Source organism: Camellia sinensis, chromosome 1 (genome assembly GCF_055761805.1).
Source record: "Camellia sinensis isolate YWXY chromosome 1, ASM5576180v1, whole genome shotgun sequence".
Lineage (NCBI taxonomy): Eukaryota > Viridiplantae > Streptophyta > Magnoliopsida > Ericales > Theaceae > Camellia > Camellia sinensis.
In genome coordinates this window covers 47,541,238-47,560,479 of record NC_138961.1, presented here as the reverse complement: position 1 = coordinate 47,560,479, position 19,242 = coordinate 47,541,238, and the positions used below count along the sequence as shown (strand labels likewise).

The following is a 19,242-nucleotide window of genomic DNA, read 5'->3' as shown; positions in this document are numbered from 1 at the left end:
TCAGTCATGGGATACATTGTCCCGGGACTATTTGGTTGGATTAAATTTATAATTTATAATTTAATTTATAAGACCATAATTTATAATTTATTATTTTTAAATTAACAACACTAAAAAAAATAATTTAATTTAATATGTAAATTTAATTTTTTAACAACACTAAAAAAATTTAATTTATAAGGCCATAATTTATAATTTATTATTTTTAATTAAATTAAATTTATAATTAAAATTTTTTATTTAATATATAATTTTAAATTAACAGCACTAAAAAAAATTATAAATGTTCAAAAGGCTATTTAATCATTTTCTAATTGTTTGCTAAGTAATAGTATGGAGAGTAAAATGGACATTTCACAAAATAATCCCAAGGGATACCAATCCCATAGTTTCTATCCCACCTCCCTCCATGGGATAGGATAGTCCCATATTTGTGGAACTAATAGTCCGGAGCAAAAAAAAATGAAACAAACAATGGACTATTAGTCCGATGAGACTAAAGTCCAATCACACCCCCTAATCCTTCAAAACAAACACACCCAAAGTGTGTGTTTGTTTGGACGGACTGGATAAGTGGGGATTGTAATCCATCGGACTGTTAGTCCCGGGATACATTGTCCCCGGACTATTTGGTTGGACTGGATTTGTATCATATGTTTGTTTAGTCATGGGATTAGATGTCTGGATTGGACTATTTTTAATGAATCCAATGTTTGGTTAGACGGACTGGATAAGGATAAATGTTCAAAAGACTATTTTATCCTTTTAATTTATAATTTTTATTTAATATATAATTTTAAATTTGTAATCTATAATTTATAATTTAACAACACTAAAAAAATTTAATTTATAAGGCCATAATTTTTAATTTATTATTTTCAATTAAATTTTATTTATAATTTATAATTTATATTTTTTATTTAATATATAATTTTAAATTAACGACAATAAAAAAAAAATTTATTTAATATATAAATTAAATTTTCAACAACACTAAAAAAATTTAATTTATAAGGCCATAATTTATAATTTATTATTTTTAAATAAATTTAATTTATTATTTATAATTTTTATTTAATATATAATTTTAAATTAACAACACTAAAAAATAATTTTAGAGAAATATGTAAATTTAATTTTTTAACAATACTAAAAAAAATTAATTTATAAGGCCATAATTTATAATTTATTATTTTTAATTAAATTTAATTTATAATTTATAATTTATTTTTTTTATTTAATATATAATTTTAAATTAACACCACTAAAAAAATAATTTATAAATGTTCAAAAGACTATTTTACCCTTTCTAATTGTTTACTAAGTAATAGCATGGAGGGTAAAATGGACATTTCACCAAATAATCCCATGGGATACCAATCCCATAGTTTCTATCCCACACCCCCCATGGGATAGAATAGTCCCATATTTGTGGGACTAATAGTCCGAGGGACTATTAGTCCGAAGCAAAATTTTGCAAACAAACAATGGACTATTAGTCCGATGGGATTAATAGTCCAATCCCACACCCTTACTTCTCAAAACAAACATGCTCAAAGAGTTTACTTTGTAGCATATCGACAGAGAGTTCATCAACATCATTTGAATCTTTAATTGAGCACACCATATGCTCGAATTTTTGAGTCAAGGATCGAAGAATCTTCTCAACTATAGCGACATCTTCCAGTTTCTCGCCATGAATCCTCATCTTGTTTGCGATAGCCAGCGTCCTTCCAAAATGATCGGTTACGGACTCTCCTGCTTTCATGTGAAGAATTTCAAACTATCGACGAAGAGTTTGAAGTTTTGCATGTATCACCTTTGTCGTGCCTTGATACTTCTTCTTCATAGAATCCCAAACTTTCTTAGAATTATCCTTATGAATGATAGTTTCCAAGATTGCACGATCTATTGTAACAACCCAGATTTTTAATTATTATGTATAATTTATATTAATATTATTTAATCTCAGTTCGGAAAATATATAATTTATTATATATTATTATGCATAATTTTGTAAAATAATATAATTATTAAAAGTTTAGGGATCAAAATATAAATAATAATAATATAGATAATATAAATAATAATAACAATAATAATAATAATGGGTGTGGTACTAAAATAAATAAATAATTTTTCATTGGTATATGATAAAGTATAATTTAATTATGGGTTAATTAGCTTATATAATTATTTATAAAGAATTAGGGTCGAAATGTAATTATAGGAAATTAATTAGATAACTATGGCTCCGTTTGGGAAGAAAAAAGCCAGGCTTTTTTGGCTAAAATAGCCACAAAAAACAAAATAGGCTATTTTAGCCACAAAAAACAAAACATCAAATCCAACCCATAATCATTACAATCCTCTCTCACAAAAAAAGTCCAAAAAGTCAAAAAGTCCTTTCCAAACTAGGCTAAAATAGCCCAGGCTAAAAAAGTCAAAAAGTCAACCCACTTCCCAAACGGAGGCTATAGATTTAAAAGAATTTGAATCCAAATCTGAGGAGGATTTGCCGTGGACACGTGGAGCGAAATGTTTCGGCCTGCCTCCCTATAAATGATGGAGAGGAGAGCAAGATCAAAGAGGAAAGGAAAGGAAAGGAAAGAAGGAAAGAAGAAAAGAAAGAAAAGAAATGAAGAAAAAATAGTGAAAGTTGAGAGAGTTTTTGATAGTGATAAGAAAGAATGAGGTATTAAAATTAAGGTGAGTTATATTATACATTGAGTTACTATAATATATTTTATGCATATTTTGACTTACCATATTTATTTTATACAAGTTATGTTTTATAAACTATTATAAATTATATAAACATTTTAGTTACGTGGATTATTTTCTGAATCCTATTTGTTAAAAGGAAACCCATAGATATGTTTGTTTTATATTTAAAGAATATTTGACTATAACCTTATATACAAATATGTTTTGTATGTACCACTACGGGAGTCTCACGCCTTGGGGGACTTAAATAACCATTGGCCTCTGTTTGACCATTTTGTAGTTCTCTATTGTCATGGATCCATTGACCTCTATTCTGTGCGATGCTAAGTGCTACGCTATTGTAGGAGCCACCTCTAGAATTCGTACGAGTCACCTTTTGAATCCGTACCTCTGTTTTTTGCGGAGCTAAGTGCTACACTATTGTGGGAGCCACCTCTAGAATCCGTACGAGCCACCTCTTGAATCCGTACCTCTGTTCTGACTGTCACTTCTGTAACCTCTGTTCTGTACCGTGGTTATGGTTATATATTTACCTAATATCTGTATTTCAGTTTTTGCCACTTAAATGATTTGTTTACCAATGATTTATTTACCAAACTGAGTTATGTAAATGTTTTGGCCTAACTAACTATCCATGGTTATTTCGTGTCCCTTATACTCTTGGTATAATATTTCTCACTCTACCATGTGCTTATAGTTGTTTACTAATTTTCAGGAAATAATGCAATTCAGAAATAGCATTTGCAAAGTTTTAGGCGCGAGATTGCGGAGTAGACACACACAACACTTTTATGATAATTTTTATATGTAAATATCGGCATTTTTTGTCAATAAATTTTGTAATAAAAATAGAAGTTTCAATGATTATTTTGGTACCCTTACTTAAATATTTCTTCCGCTCGCGTTTATTGATTTGTTTAAGAATTGGCCGGAGGTAACCCCTGTTACTGGCCATCACGATACTTAACCCTTGGGTACGAGGAACGGGTCGTGACAAATGATATCAGAGCAATGGTTTATAAAAAAATATAAAAAATCATCATTGGAGCATAGGACACACGCACATTTAGAAAGTGGGATAGCGGTAGTTAGTACCTAAATATTAATTTTGTTAGTCGATTTAATTATATTATAATTTTATATGATTATATATATTAAATTTTTTTTTGTGTGTACATAATTTGTGAATGCTAATAGATATAATTTATATTTATTGTAGTAAAAAAAGGAAAAGAAACATAGGATATCGGGCTCAAGCACCCACCAAAATTATAATATAATTAAATACATATAATTTTCAGTTCAGTATTCAAAAAAAAAAATTATTTCGACTTTTTAAAAGTGGGTTCAAATTATAAAGATATTAATTTTGAAATTATTTCCCATCAATGAAAAGTTCATCTCAAAATTTTCAATTCTTGCATATAATTCTGTCATTGTGTTCTCATTTTTATTTATTTTATCGTAAACAAAACGAGTGAAAAGTTTTTAAAGTTGCTCCTATTTCTTATTTTGGCTCAAAACAATTTTTGACAACTAGACAGTGAATTATTTTCGGTAAAATTTTTTTTTGAGGTAATATTTTCTATCAGATTAATTATCTAATATATATTTATCAGAGTGCGCAGCGGATAGCTTACATATGACAAATTTCGAGGACGAAATTTTAAAAGGAGGGAAGATTGTAACAACCCAGATTTTTAATTATTCTGTAGAATTTATATTAATATTATTTAATCTTAGTTCGGAAAATATATAATTTATTATATATTATTATGCGTAATTTTGTAAAATAATATTGAGAGGGTGATTTATGATCTGGAGTTGGGCCGAGGTAACGGCCGAGCAGGTTGAGAGCCTAATGGTGCATGGGGCCGAGACGATTGACTATCCGCCATGAAATGGGCTGCCAGAACTTGGGCCGGGCAGAACTTGGGCTGAGTGTGTGTCGCCTCAGGCCGTAAAGAAGCTGCTCGGTTGGACCGAGCTGCTCGATCGGGTGATGGCCGAAGCAAGACAAGCTGTGTGACCGGCGCCCGAAAAGGCATGGACAGCCGAGGTAACTGTTTGACCGGCAGGAAGGCCGACCACAGGAGGTGCCTCGGGCTAGGCTTTGCCGAGATGTCGCCTAGCCCGGTCCTCCTTGGGCTTGGCCAGTGAAGTGCTTGGACATGAAGCACGGTACGGTAATGGACAGAGTAGCTCGGCTGCCGAGCTCCAGCTGTGAAGGCAGGCAGTTGAGATTAGGTGATGTTCAGCAAGGTTTATGCTGACAGATGGGATAGCGGAGCCACGTGTCAAGGGATGACTGAGAGTAGATATGGGGCACAGAGGGTATATAAGCAGGTCTGCGCCCCCCATACGCGACGGATGAACACTTTGTAAGGAAATTCTTACATTCAAACACTCCTCCCTCTCTCTCTCTCTCTCTCTCTATCCTAAGGTATGTGCTAACTTGATCGTCGGAGGGTTTTTCCGGCCACACACCGCCGGGTAGCTCACCGTTATTTGCTCGCAGGTGATCGGACAGAAACGGAGCTCGGAAGAAAGGAGTACGGGCTTGCCAGAATATTTGCTCCCCGTACAATTGGCGCCGTCTGTGGGAATCTTGACAGACAAAACCTTGTCTTCCAGGTTCATCTGATCGCCGTCCATGGCGAACAACGATGAGTTTCCGTTGTCTGCCATAGATGGAGCTACCCCGGAGTTCACCCGAAGGAGAGAAGGCCCTCTCGCCATCCATCCAATGGCGGACTTGGGGACGCCCACCGGAGGACAGTCAGGAGACGCGCGGGATAAGCGCGGAAGAAGTCATGGACATTCACGGAGTCCAGATGGTCATCGGCGGAGGAGAGACTCACACGCCAGGCGACTGGAGAACAAGTTGAGGGACCAAGATGCTGTCATCCGGCGAATGGCGGCGGAGATGGAGGACCTGAAGCGGCATGTCAAAGGGAAGGGTGTAGATGGAGTGGAAGACCACAGTGAGCGCACCCCATCCCGTCGTTCAGGCGGTCAGAGTCAGCGACGTACTCAGTCCATATCTATTACCAGAAGTTACCAAGTTGGTGACTCCGACGCGCATGTAGAAAAGTCTAGCGCGCAAGACAACACCTGCAAACCCTCACGTCCGGCGACGACGTCGAGGTATTCTTACTCCGCTCAGTCAGAGGATTTACGGGCGGTCTTAAAGGAGCGGGCTCGTCGGCGCGAGGCCCAGAGAATACTTGCTTTCCAGCGGCTTTCATACGGGGTTCACGCCAGCGAGGAGGTCGGAATGCCTCCACCCCGCCAAGTAGTGCCACTCTTTGAAGATATGGACTTGGCTAGGCTGAGTGCCACCCCTTTTTCCCTGGATATAGAAACAACACCTCTTCCGGCAGGCTTCCACCAGCCTAAGTTCACACTTTACGACGGAAAAACCGATCCATACATGCATGTGAGCCACTTCCGACAGGTTATGGCCGGACATAGGCGCAATGACGGACTTATGTGCTTAATCTTCCCGTCAAGTTTGGGCGAGCTGGGCTTAAAGTGGTTCGAGAGGTTGCCGGAAGGGAGCATACAAAGGTGGCATCAGTTGGCCGAGACGTTTGTTGCACGCTTCAAAACCAACACAAAGACACCAAAGGAAGTCGATCATTTGCTAAGTGTCAAGATGGAACCGAGCAACACACTGAAGGTATACAACTCAAAGTACTGGGAAACCTTCAACGAGATCTTGGACTGCCCGGTCAACCTTGCAATCACGCAATACAAGCGCGGTCTCCCGGTCGGACATAGACTGCGGGATTCGCTTACCATGCACCAGCCGACCTCCATGGGCCAGCTCATGCAGCGCATCAATGAGCATATCCGAGTAGAGGATGACGCGTCAGCATCTACCGTGAAGGCCACTCAGGTCGCAACAGATAAGAAGACGGCAGGCAAAGTACACGCAGTTGGGCAAGAGTCCAGCCACTCAAGTGACCGAGCAGAGGAATCGGACCGTGGTTCGAATCGTAAAAACCGGGGTAGAGGACGTCGGAATGACCGGGATGATTACCCCCGAGATGACGTAGCGGACGCAAACAGAAGGATGAGGGCGAGGACGGGCATAACCACGGTCTTCAAGATTCCAATCTATCGCATACTTAGTGAAATCCGAGACGAGGAGTATGTCCGGTTTCCTGCTAAGTTGGGCGATGGACAAAAGGGCTACAATCCACGGTATCGTTGCACATTCCACCGGGAGAGAGGCCACCGGACTGAGGATTGTTTGCCTTTGAGGCAACACTTAGAAGAGCTGGTTGCGGCCGGGCATCTCGACCTTTACATTGATGGCGGCGTGAAGCCGAATCAGGCTCCGGTCGATCCCAGGGGACAGGATGACCGAGACGCACCACCACAGGGAGTTATTAATGTCATCCACGGCATTGTGGAACCGGAGCGTGTTTGCGAACTCCGGGGTATGATAAAAAAGGCAGAGCATATGAGGGAAGTTTTGTCGGTACAGCCTGCCATCAAAAGGGGGAAGACTGAAGAAAAAGACATGATTAGTTTCACCTCAAGGGATCTGGAGCGTATCCAGACGCCGCACAACGATGCCCTAGTAGTAACATTACGTGTCAAGGACTTCGATGTTAAGCGGATCTTGATCGATCAGGGAAGCTCGGTCGAGATCATGTACTATGATGCGTTCAAGCAGCTTAAACTCCGGGAGACAGACCTTGCTCCGGCAACTTCGCCACTGGTTGGATTCAACTCGCAACCAGAGTGGCCTTTGGGAAAGATTATCCTACCGGTCAAAGCGGGATCCGTGGTCAAACAAGTTGAGTTTTGGGTGCTACAAGTGCCTTCTACGTACAACCTTATCCTTGGAAGGGGATGGCTACACGCCATGCAAGCTGTAGCATCGACTTACCACCAGGTGATGAGATTCCCCTCAGCTATGGGGGCAATCGAGGAGATTTGGGGCGATCAGGTCATGTCCAAGCAGTGCTTCGTGGCGGTCAACGGAAGCCGGGCTACCAAAGGATTCGTTCAAATGATTGAGGGACCGGAGGACCAGGGTGTCTTGGATGATGTGGGCACCAAGGCCGAAGATAAGGCTGTTGAAGAATTGGATGAGGTGCGGATTGATACAGAGCAGCCGGACAAGTTCTTCTTGCTCGGTTCAAGTCTCACGGCCATAGAGAGGACCGAGATGATTGAGTTTTTGATGGCGAATATCGAAGTCTTCGCATGGTCGCCTTACGACATGCCTGGCCTCGACCCAAGTTTTATCTGCCATCACCTCAATGTCTTCCCCGGAGCAAAGCCAGTCATCCAGCGAACAAGGAGATCGGCGCTGCATCACGCCGAGGTAGTTGCAGAGGAGGTAAAGAACCTGCTTGAGGCACGAGCAATTCAGGAAGTGCACTATCCTCGGTGGATTTCCAACACAGTAGTGGTGCCTAAGAAGAATGGAAAGTGGCGAGTTTGTGTCGACTATAAGACAGTCAACCGAGCTTGTCCCAAAGACAGCTTCCCTTTGCCGCGCATTGACCAGCTAGTGGACTTGACGGCTGGACACAATAGGCTCAGTTTCTTGGATGCGTACCGCGGCTATCACCAGATCGCCATGCATGGGCCTGACCGAGAGATCACCTCTTTCACGACTCCAAGGGGACTCTTCTGCTACCGAGTCATGCCTTTTGGTTTGAAGAATGCCGGGGCAACCTTTCAGAGGATGGTGACCAAAATGTTTGCTCCTTTGCTTGGCCGAACAATGGAGGCTTACATCGATGATATGGTGGTAAAGAGCCGACATGAGGCAAACCATTTGTCCGACTTAGCCGAGATGTTTGCCATTCTGAAGAAACACAAGCTGCGCTTGAATGCGTCAAAGTGCGCCTTTGGCGTGGGATCCGGAAATTTTTTGGGGTTCCTAGTCACGAACCGAGGCATCGAAGCAGACCCTACTCAGATCGGAGCCGTGCAGGAGTTGAAACAGCCCAGCTCGGCTAAGGACGTGCAGCATCTAGCCGGGATGGCTGCCGCGCTTAATCGGTTTATAAGTCGGTCATCAGATCGTTGCCGCCCTTTCTTTCAAGCATTGAAGTCAAAGTTCTCGTGGGACGCAGAGTGTGACCGAGCTTTGGCCGAGCTCAAAGAATATCTGTCTACTCCGCCACTATTGGTTACACCAATGCCAGGAGAGGGACTCTACCTTTACCTTGCCGTCTCCCAGCACGCGGTCAGTTCGGTGTTAGTCCGCGCTGAAGGAATCAAGCACTTCCTAATTTTTTATGTCAGCAAGACCTTGCTGCCGGCTGAGACGAGATATTTGCCGTTGGAAAAGTTTGCATTGGCATTGATGATGGTTTCAAGGAAGTTGGTGCATTATTTTCACGCCCATATCATCATCGTACTGACCGAGTTTCCCCTGAAGGCCTTGTTTGAACGGGCGGACTTTTCAGGCCGAATTCTTAAGTGGGCGGTCGAGTTGGGACAATTTGATGTGAAGTTCCAGCCGCGCACCGCTATCAAAGCCCAGACCTTGGCAGATTTCGTCGCCGAGTTCTCACCTGGCACTCATCCGGTTTGCCCGGTTGATATTACCGTGGCAGATGATGAGATGCACGCAAGACCGTCCGAGATACAACTAGTTGGTGGAAGTAGCGACGCGGAGTTTGCACGCACCAGTGAAGCACCCTCAGTTTGCACGGTTATACCACCCGGTGATGCGATGACGGAGTTGTGTATTACCAACCCATCCACTCTGTCCGGTCCCGCATCACCAAGGGGGAAAGAAATTGAACCACACCACTCAGAACCTGATGATTCGCCTACGGACTTGAGCATTACAGATCAACTCGCTAAGTCCGGTGCCGAATCATCAAGGGGGGTAGGAATGGATCCACACAGCTCAGAACCTGCGGCCGGCTTCACACCGTAACCTGATGATTCGCCTACGGACTTGAGCATTATAGAACAACTTGCTGAGTCCGGTGCCGAATCACCAAGGGGCACTGAATTGGAACCTGTCAACACAGAACTTGAAACCGCCCAGCCGATCAATTGTGATCCTGTTGCCCTTTACAACTCTCAGGACCCATCCGACTGCTAGAAGCTTTTTGTAGGGGAAATGTGGAAACTTTTTGTTGATGGAGCGTCCAACCGTCATGGTGCCGGCCTAGGTATCGTTCTTATCTCCCCGGACAGCCTAACCATTGAACATTCTATCACGCTTGGCTTCCCAGTGTCTAACAACGAGGCTGAGTACGAGGCACTTGTCGCCGGGCTCAAGAGCGCAATCCAAATTAAGGCCGCCGAGCTCCTGGTATACAGTGATTCCCAGCTTGTGGTTAACCAAGTCTCTGGGATTTACGAAGCAAAGGACGACAGGATGGCGAAGTACCAAGCTCTAGTCAGGGAACATATCAAGCAGTTTGAGGCCATCAGAGTCCAACAGATTGGCCGGGAAAAAAACAGCCGAGCTGATGAACTGGCCGGCCTCGCTTCCATGGTAGATCGTGCGTCTCCAAACCCCCTGTTAATTAACTTTCTTCCGCGGCCAAGCATTGAAGACGCCGGGCAGACGGATGTACTCTGCGCCGCGCTAGGTCCTTCCTGGATGGACTTCTTGATCTTGTTCCTAGGAGACCGGACTCTTCCAACTGACAAGAAAGAAGCACACAAAATCCGGGTGAAGTCAGCGCGGTTTTGGCTCTCTCCATCTGGCTCGTTGTATAAGAAGTCCTTCACTGGTCCTTATCTAAAGTGCGTGCACCCGAATAGTGTGGAGGCCTTCTTGTACGAAATTCACAAAGGCATTTGTGGCAGCCACATAGGGGGTAGGTCTTTGGCCTACCGAGCTATTTCGCAGGGATACTGGTGGCCGTGCATGCAGGCCGACGCACAAAAGTACGTCCACAAGTGCGAAAAATGCCAGAAATTCGCCCATCAGATCCATCAGCCTGCTAGGGAACTTCTTCCCCTTACCAGTCCTTGGCCCTTCGCCATGTGGGGGCTAGATATAGTGGGGCCACTGCCAACAGCACCGGGCAACCGGAAATTCTTTATTGCGGCCACAGATTACTTCACGAAATGGGTTGAAGCTGAGCCCTTGGCAACCATCAAAGAGAAAGACGTGAAGCGGTTTGTCTGGCAGAACGTGGTCACACGGTTTGGCTTCCCCAAGATTTTGATCTCTGACAACGGCACCCAGTTTGACGGTCGCCTATTCAGAGGATTTTGTGAAGATTTGAAGATAGAATTCTACAACTCCACCCCGGCTTACCCGCAGTCCAATGGTCAAGCCGAGGCATTGAACAAGACTATACTGGATGGGTTGAAGAAACGGCTGGAGAAGGCAAAGGGAAAATGGGCTGAGGAATTGCCCAGCGTCCTTTGGGCATACCGAACAACCCCGCGGCGATCTACCGGGGAAACTCCATTTGCTTTGGCTTACGGCATGGAGGCGGTCATACCTTTGGAAGTTGGAATGCCCACCCTTAGAAGCGAGAGTTTTGAGCCCGAGCTGAATGCCGAGGCTATTGCCTTGGAGCTGGACCTAGTGGAAGAGCGTCGGGAGAAGGCCCTCATCCATGTGGCCGCCTACCAACAAGAGCTCTCAAAGAAGTATAACAAGACGGTGCACCCCAGACCGTTCAAAGTTGGTGATTGGGTTTTGAGGAAGATTATGGGCAACACCCTGGTGCCAGGAGAAGGCAAACTAGGGGCAAATTGGGAAAGACCCTACAAGATCACCGGTCTGGCGGGCAAGGGGGCTTACCACTTGGAGGATTTAGAGGGAAGAGCAATACCCCGGCCATGGAATGCGGCCAACTTGAAACTGTATTATTTTTAAGCTTTTGCTTTCTTTTCTTGTGCAAAGAAATTTTTTGGCTTGCACCACAGCATGTAATTCTTTTTGTCAATTTATAGAAGTAATTTTGCTTTAGCACTTGGACTGTTGTTTTAATGTTAAGGACCGAGATAATGTACTCCGGTTGGAAGAGTTGGTGTCTTGTCCAACTTCGGATTCCCAACCAAGATGATGTACTCCGGTTGGAAGAGTTGGTGTTTTGTCCAACTTCGCATTCCCAACCGAGATGATGTACTCCGGTTGGAAGAGTTGGTGTCTTGTCCAACTTCGCATTCCCAACCGAGATGATGTACTCCGGTTGGAAGAGTTGGTGTTTTGTCCAACTTCGGATTCCCAACCAAGATGATGTACTCCGGTTGGAAGAGTTGATGTTTTGTCCAACTTCGGATTCCTAACCGAGATGATGTACTCCGGCTGGAAGAGTTGGTGTTTCGGCCAACTTTGGATTCCCAACCGAGATGATCTAATCCGCTTGGAAGTGTTGATGATTTGTTCAACTTTGTTATTACCAACCGGGCTGGTTATTTCGTTTTATAAATTTGTTTTGTTCCGCTTAAGTACTTCAACCGAGTTATGAATTCTGGTTGACGAGGTGTTCTGTTCAAACAATGATTTATACCGAGATATTTTGCTGAAGATGGAATTGATGACTACCGTGCAAACACTTGGCAAAATTTGAATTTTTCATTGACAAGAAAATCAATACAAAAGGTGGGGACAGAGCCCGGTTACATCAGAAGTGTTGAAAGCAAAAATACAAAAAAGAAAAAAGAAAACTAAACTAGGGGGGAGAGATTGGTGAACTCGTCCTCGCCAGCATCAAGGTTGATGGTTGGACTTGCGTCTTGGGCACCGGGCTCAGCATTGCCGGGCTGCTCTTGCACCTCGGCCTCTTCTGCCTCAGAATCTGTCTCACCGTCTCCATCTTCAAGTCCTTCCTCAGCCTCAGCTTGCAAAGCGCTGAAAACGTCGTTTGCATAAGGCACGAGGTAGACCGGTAGCGAAGCTGGAGGAGGGTTGGCAAATACGTCGGTGTCAGAGCCCTGGCCGAGGTGTTCGCAGGCGGACTTCCAACCGGCCTTGAAGTAGATGTCTTGTGTTGCAAAGACTTGCTTTTTGTAGCTCTGCTCGGCCTCGTTAAAACCGGCATTGTTGGCAGCCCGGCAAGCTTTCTTCTTCGACTTTTTCAGAGTGTCCACCTCGGTTTGGAGCTCATCCCGTTTTTTCTCGGCCGCATCCAGCTGGCCGAGCAGTCTGTTATTATCGGAGTTGGCCATCTCAAGGGAAGACTTAGCCCGGCCGAGCTCGGCTTGAAGGCTCTCGACCTGGCTGGCTGTGTCGTTGGCCTTTTGCCTAAGTCTGTGGATGCGCTCAAAAACCAGGTGTTGTTTTTGAATGGCCTGCAAAAAGCAAAGTTGATTAGCAAAAGGAACCGGGCAAACACTTGTGAAATTTTCAGAGGAACATCGACTTACCCTGGCCATGGACTTCACTGAGGATTTTACCAGCCGAGTGTCAGGGACGTGGTCGCTGCCGACCACGTCGCCCAGTAGAAGAAATGCTTTGGAGAGATCGAAGGCGAGCAAATGTTCTTTGTCGGCCTTGATCGAAGCCGTCGCCGGGATGTCTTGTCCCCGGTGCTTCAGCTGTGGACGCCAGGCTGGCACGGGAACAGGAGTTTCAGATGGATGTTGGGTTGTCAGCTCGGCGACGAGCTCGGCAGAGGGATCTGCCCGTGGTCTTTTTCCAGCCCGGCGCGCTTCTCTGCCAGACTGCCCGGCGGCTGGAGAAGCAAGGGCTACCACGGCTGCACTTGATTGACCACCAGCCGGGGAGCGAGTGACAACGCTCGGTATCTCGGCTGAGGTTGCGGTGAGAAGGTTTTTTATGCGGCTTCTCTTAGCCATTTCCTGTTCTTCTATCAAACGGATCAAGGGGACGTCTGGAAGGGTAGGATCTGGAGGTGGCGAAGGAGCTCGGAGGAAATCAGTTACTCTACTCCGGCGCGGAACAGAATACCTGTAGGTCGGGGTGTAGCCGAGTAAATCGTTGCAATCTCGGTGTGAATACCGAAGCACGGTCCGAATTGCCTCAACGTTGGGAAATTGATAGTTGGCTTGCAAGGCTTGGATTGCTACAAAAGTAACAGGAAAACCGGTTAGTTGCAGAGTAAAGAGTTAGCCTGACCGAGCAAGTTTGAGTGGCTTACATGAAGAACCGAAGTCCTTGTTTATAAACCAGCCCGGCACCTCGGCTGTTTCGTAATTGCCCGACACCCAGAAAAAATTGTCGTCGTGAAGATCTTTATCCGGGGTGCCGGTTAAAATTTTTTCCTTGCCCGGCCTTATCTTCAAGTAATAAGCTAGGCCGTCCCCGGTGTGGCCCATTGTGTATTGCCTCAATATCTCGGCTAGACCTAAGTTGATGCCTAGCCGATTGTTCAATTCGTGAACGCCGTTGATTATTCTATAAGTATTGGTGGACACTTGTGTGGGTGCCAGCCCGGTGCGGCGGAGGAACTCGGTTATAAGTGGGTTGAGCGGGAAACGGAGGCCCCCCTCGACAATTGAGAGCACGGTAAAGGGGCATTGGTCTAGTCTGCCCCAAGGTGTTGTCTCCTCTTCTGCCAGCTCGAGATGGACGTCGGCCGGGATGCCGTACTCCTCTCTGAAAGCGGCTAACGCGGCCGGAGTATCCACTAGGAAGCGAAATTTCCCCATTTGTGGCCGGCTTAGTATCACGGCTGAGGGGTTTGGCACTGTAATTGGTTGCTGCTCGGTCCTGAGAGCCTCAGGAATGACAGTTGTCCCCTTGGACTCTACAGGAAAAGGATGGCAAGTGTAAGCGTGAGCGCGGTCGCGCAAGAGGAGCTGGATTTTAGCTCGGTCATTAAGAGTGCCAAACCACCTCGATTATCTATTCTAACTAAGGAGCCCGGTCGCCCAAGCAGACTAGATGTTAGCCCGGTTGAGCGACCAATCCCCTTTATTATCTCGGTTTTTGCTGGGGTTGGGACGAACTTGTTATTTGCTCGGTTAGGCTGGTTTTTTGGATCAAAAGAGGACCAGGAGCCCGGTTCGCCCCAGTTCTTCAGTGTTCTTCATGAAGATGAAGAACACCAAGAACAGTGGGACGTTTGGGACGGATTCTATGGCCTATGCCCTAAGAGCTACGTTAATGTGTATAATATGAAAGAAAATAGCAACTCGAGGGATTGAAGATCTTACCTGTGAAGGGCTGGAGCTGTTCTTCCAAGCACGAAGAATGGCAGTCGTGTATGAGAGGAAATGGCTTGAGCTCTGAATCGTCAGGTAGAAAAGAGGCAGTAGGAAGAAATGGCATAAGGGGGGTCTTGTATATGTAAGCACGAGAGGCCGCCCAAATTCAAATTCTGGCAAAAACGGCGAGTTGGCTGCTCGATGACCAATGGCGGCCCGCTACGTGTCCCTATTTATGGCAACGTCAGGACTGAAGCGACGGGTTGAAGAGTCGAGGAGCCAACCGAGCTACTTCTGAAGAAGAGGACGTCAGCCGTGGCGTACAACCGGTCAAGTTTGCAGTTATGGTAACTAGCCCGGCCGCCCATTGGCATCTTAGAGACCGAAGAAATGTTATCTCGGTCGAAGTGAGTAATCCCAGTCACGCTTCCGCGGACGGAATTAAGGGGCAATTGAGAGGGTGATTTATGATCTAGAGTTGGGCCGAGGTAACGGCCGAGCAGGTTGAGAGCCCAACGGTGCATGGGGCCGAGACGATTGACTATCCGCCAAGAAATGGGCTGCCAGAACTTGGATCGGGCAGAACTTGGGCCGAGTGTGTGTCGCCTCAGGCCGTAAAGAAGCTGCTCGGTTGGACCGAGCTGCTCGATCGGGTGATGGCCGAAGCAAGACAAGCTGAGTGACCGGCGCCCGGAAAGGCGTGGACAGCCGAGGTAACTGTTTGACCGGCAAGAAGGCCGGCCACAGGAGGTGCCTCGGGCTAGGCTTTGCCGAGATGTCGCCTAGCCCGGTCCTCCTTGGGCTTGGCCAGTGAAGTGCTTGGACATGAAGCACGGCACGGTAATGGACAGAGTAGCTCGTCTGCCGAGCTCCAGCTGTGAAGGCAGGCAGTTGAGATTAGGTGATGTTCAGCAAGGTTTATGCTGACAGATGGGATAGCGGAGCCACGTGTCAGGGGATGACTGGGAGTAGATATGGGGCACAGAGGGTATATAAGCAGGTCTGCGCCCCCCATACGCGACGGATGAACACTTTGTAAGGAAATTCTTACATTCAAACACTCCTCTCTCTCTCTCTCTCTCTCTATCCTAAGGTGTGTGCTAACTTGATCGTCGGAGGGTTTTTCCGGCCACACACCGCCGGGTAGCTCACCGTTATTTGCTCGCAGGTGATCGGACAGAAACGGAGCTCGGAAGAAAGGAGTACGGGCTTGCCGGAATATTTGCTCCCCGTACAAATATAATTATTAAAAATTTAGGGGTCAAAATATAAATAATAATAATATAGATAATATAAATAATAATAATAATGGGTATGGTATTAAAATAAATAAATAATTTTTCATTGATATATGATAAAGTATAATTTAATTATGGATTAATTAGCTTATATAATTATTTATAAAGAATTAGGGTCGAAATGTAATTATAAGAAATTAATTAGATAACTATATGTACACGTGGAGGGAAATGTTTCGGCCTGCCTTCCTATAAACGGAGAGGAGAGCAAGATCAAAGAGGAAAAGAAAGAAAAGAAGGAAAGAAGAAAAGAAAGGAAGAAAAAATAGTGAAAGTTCGGAGAGTTTTTGATAGTGAAAAGAAAGAATGAGGTATTAAAGTTATAATAAGTTATATTATATCTGGAGTTACTATAATATATTTTACTTATATTTTGATTTACCATATTTATTTTATACAAGTAATGTTTTATAAACTATTATAAATTATATAAACATTTTAGTTACGTGGATTATTTTCTGAACCCTATTTGTTAAAAGAAAATCCATGGATATGTTTGTTTTATATTTAAAGAATATTTGACTATGACCTTATATACAAATATATTTTGTAAGTACCACCACAGGAGTCCCACACCTTGGGGGACTTAAATAACTATTGGTCTCTATTTGACCACTTTGTGGTCCTCTGTTTGTCATGGATCCATTGACCTCTGTTCTGTGCGGAGCAAAATGCTGTGCGGAGCTAAGTGCTATACTATTGTGGGAGCCACCTCTAGAATTCGTGCGAGTCACCTCTTGAATCCGTACCTCTGTTCTGTGCGGAGTTGCTACACTATTGTATGAGCCACCTCTAGAATCCGTACGAGCCACCTCTTGAATCCGTACCTCTGTTCTGACTGTCACTTCTGTAATCTCTGTTCTGTTATGTTCTATACCGTGATTATGGTTATATATTTACATAATATCTGTATTTCAGTTTCTGTCACTTAAATGATTTGTTTACCAATGATTTATTTACCAAACTGAGTTATGTAAATGTTTTGGCCTAAGTAACTATCCATGGTTATTTCATGTCCCTTATACTCTTGGTATAATATTTCTCACTCTACCATGTGCTTATAGTTGTTTACTAATTTTCAGGAAATAATGCAATTCAGAAATAGCCTTTGCAAAGTCTTAGACGCGGGACTACGGAGTAGACACACACAGCACTTTTATGATAATTTTTATATGTAAATATCGGCCTTTTTGGTCAATAAATTTTGTAATAAAAATAGAAACTCCAATGATTATTTTGGTACCCTTACTTAAATATTCATTTCGCTCGGGTTTATTGATTTGTTTAAGAATTGGTCGGAGGTAACCCCTGTTACTGGCCATCACGATACTTAACCCTTGGATACGAGGAGCGGGTCATGACATCTATGGCCTAAAACAAATAGTTTTTGGCCTTGAGATCCTTCAGTTTTTGTTTGTTTAGGCTCTTTTGTTGTGCTTCTGTTAACATAACTCTGCTTGCATACGCAACAATACCAGTCTCCACAACGGGCCAATACTCCTTGGATCTTAGAAAATTCTCCATTATCATGCTTCAATGATCATAATGACCATCAAAACGTGGAATGGCTAGTTACACATAGTTGTTGTCTGATGTCATCGATGCTTGTTATGGCAAGTAAGAAAACTGTTGTTTCTTTTTACCTAATCACACCTAACTCTGATACCATAATGTGAAAATCAGAACTCACACAAACACAAGAGAAATAGTTTGTTAAGTGATTCGATATATTATTCCTTGACTAAAACAGTCTTTAAATACACTTAACAACCTAGCAGAAAGTTAGGTAAATAAACAAACTACTAACTGAGTTATCCCTAAATAATAAGAGTAAATAACCTATCCCTACAGAATAGGACAACTAAGGTGTAAACCAAAATAGAACATAATCAAATCCTAACAGGGGCAAACTTGAATTGGAGGTGATGGTGGTAGTTGTTAGGGTTTTCAAGGTTTTGGGTGTAAGGAGGAGAAAGGTTAGGAATGAAGGTAATAAAGGAATTATAAATATTTTAAAATAAATTAAATTTTAAGAGTATAAGGAGTTAAATTGATGATGTAAGTAAAGTTTTCTTATTTTTTTCATAAAAAATCAAAAAATAGTCAAAAAGTCATTTCCTAAATAGCCTATCTATGACTGTTAAACATATATCACAACATTTTAAGCAACGTGCCCGTCTAGCTCAGTTGGTAGAGCGCAAGGCTCTTAACCTTGTGGTCGTGGGTTCGAGCCCCACGGTGGGCGTACAAACTAAATTTTTAAGTGGCTTTTACAATCAAATTAATATTAAATCTTGGACGATTGTTACATACTGTCGATATGTCCGAGTGGTTAAGGAGACAGACTCGAAATCTGTTGGGCTTTGCCTGCGCAGGTTCGAATCCTGCTGTCGACGACTCACTATCTCCTTTTATAAGCACTTTTGGTTTTTTGTGGCATCTTATTTGGTCCAATCTTTTTTTGTGTCATTTTAGTTTCGTGTATAATTCTAATTGGTTTGATTTTGACCCTAAATAAAATTTAGGATTTTGTTTCGATTTGTTTTCAATTTGATCAAATTAATTACAAATAAACCACATGTGTCATAATTTCATAGACAAAATTATAAATTTGAACAAAATTTATGATTTTTTTCAATTTAGTTAAATTGATTACAAATAAGTGACATGTGTCATAATTTTAAAATTATAAATTTGGTGCAAATAAATGACATTTGTCATAATTTTAGAGATAAAATTATAAACTTGTTTAACTTCAACCAACTCTTTTAATCCAAAATAAAATTTACGATTTTGTCTCAATTTGAATCAATTGATTATAATTGTTATAATTTTTTTAATAAAAAAATAGATAAATAAGCGACATGTGTTTTTTGTGTCATCTTATTTGGTCCAATCTTTTTTTGTGTCATTTTAGTTTCGTGTATAATTCTAATTGGTTTAATTTTGACCCTAAATAAAATTTAGGATATTTAAGATTTTGTTTCGATTTGTTTTCAATTTGATCAAATTAATTACAAATAAACCACATGTGCCATAATTTCATAGACAAAATTATAAATTTGAACAAAATTTACGATTTTTTTCAATTTAGTTGAATTGATTACAAATAAGCGACGTGTGTCATAAAATTTACAATTTTGTCTCA

The 19,242-nt window shown here is 42.9% G+C and overlaps 2 non-coding genes across 2 annotated transcripts; both read left to right on the top strand.

Moving 5' to 3' along the window:
• Positions 1-18,266: 18,266 nt before the first annotated feature.
• TRNAK-CUU (transfer RNA lysine (anticodon CUU)) lies at positions 18,267-18,339 on the top strand. The gene has a single exon. It is a non-coding gene; the product is annotated as a tRNA-Lys (tRNA).
• A 69-nt stretch (positions 18,340-18,408) lies between these two features.
• TRNAS-CGA (transfer RNA serine (anticodon CGA)) lies at positions 18,409-18,490 on the top strand. The gene has a single exon. It is a non-coding gene; the product is annotated as a tRNA-Ser (tRNA).
• Positions 18,491-19,242: the final 752 nt, after the last annotated feature.